Consider the following 1,056-nt stretch of genomic DNA (forward strand, 5'->3'; position numbering starts at 1 on the left):
ATAAAATCACCCTGATATAATTCATGCCTCTTTCCACTAAACCACGGTGGGCCTCTGCCCCTCCCACGGAAGCCCTCTACCCTTGGGGCCAGACATGAGCCGGCCCTCTGGACACATCCCCCACCCCAAGTTGGGAAAAGGGAGGGGCGCAATGCTGGGATGTCTCAAGGCGAGTTTCTGGATAGAGGAGCCGTTTGTCACCACCTCATTGGGAGGGTGCCTGATTCCTAAACATTGCCTGCGATTTTGCTAAATGTGTCTTAACGGGAGCAGCGTAAATGCTGTCAGAGATAGAGGGTGAGAGTGATGGTCCCGTTCGGGATAATGAACTGCTTAGTTAAGATGAATCCGTTTCCACTCCTGGGGTGGGGGGCTCATGCATCAGGGCTGATTGGTGGCAAGTTTAATGCTGAGGAAGACAGAGCTCCATCTTCAGCTGGTGGCTGATTCATGGACGAGTTCACGTCTCAGAGAAATGGAGCCGCGTCATATATGCGATGACGGTGTCAGGATTTGAGCTCAGTGAACATCTGACATGGGCTGATCAGAGCTGGAAGACCCCAAAAATGCAGTTCACCCCTCATTTTGCAGATGAGAAAAAACAGGCCCAGAGAGAGGGGCGGCTCACCTGAGGTCCCAGAGCCGGCGGGCCTCCCAGCTGAGCCCACAATTCATCTCTTGTGCTTGTTCCCCCAGACCCGCTGCCTCCTGGCGGCTGCGTGGGCCCATCTCTCCCATCCCTGCCCTTCCCACCTGTCCGGGGGCTTGCTTCAGTGATCCTGGTGGAAGGGGGCTCTTTTTTCACCTATGCATGATTTTATTTATTTTTTAGTTTAAAAAAATTATTGAAGTATAGTTGGTTTACAACTATGTGTTTATTTTCTGCTGTACAGCAAAGTGACTCAGTGACACACACACACACACACACACACACACACACACATACACACTCTTCTTCATGTTCTTTTCCATTCTGGTCACAGCGTGCTGAATGTAGTTCCCTGGGCTGCACGGTAGGTCCTTCTTGCTTATCCATCCCGTCTGTAACAGTTCGCC

This window comes from Bison bison, unplaced genomic scaffold (genome assembly GCF_000754665.1).
Source record: "Bison bison bison isolate TAMUID 2011002044 unplaced genomic scaffold, Bison_UMD1.0 scf7180017864516, whole genome shotgun sequence".
Taxonomy (NCBI): domain Eukaryota; kingdom Metazoa; phylum Chordata; class Mammalia; order Artiodactyla; family Bovidae; genus Bison; species Bison bison.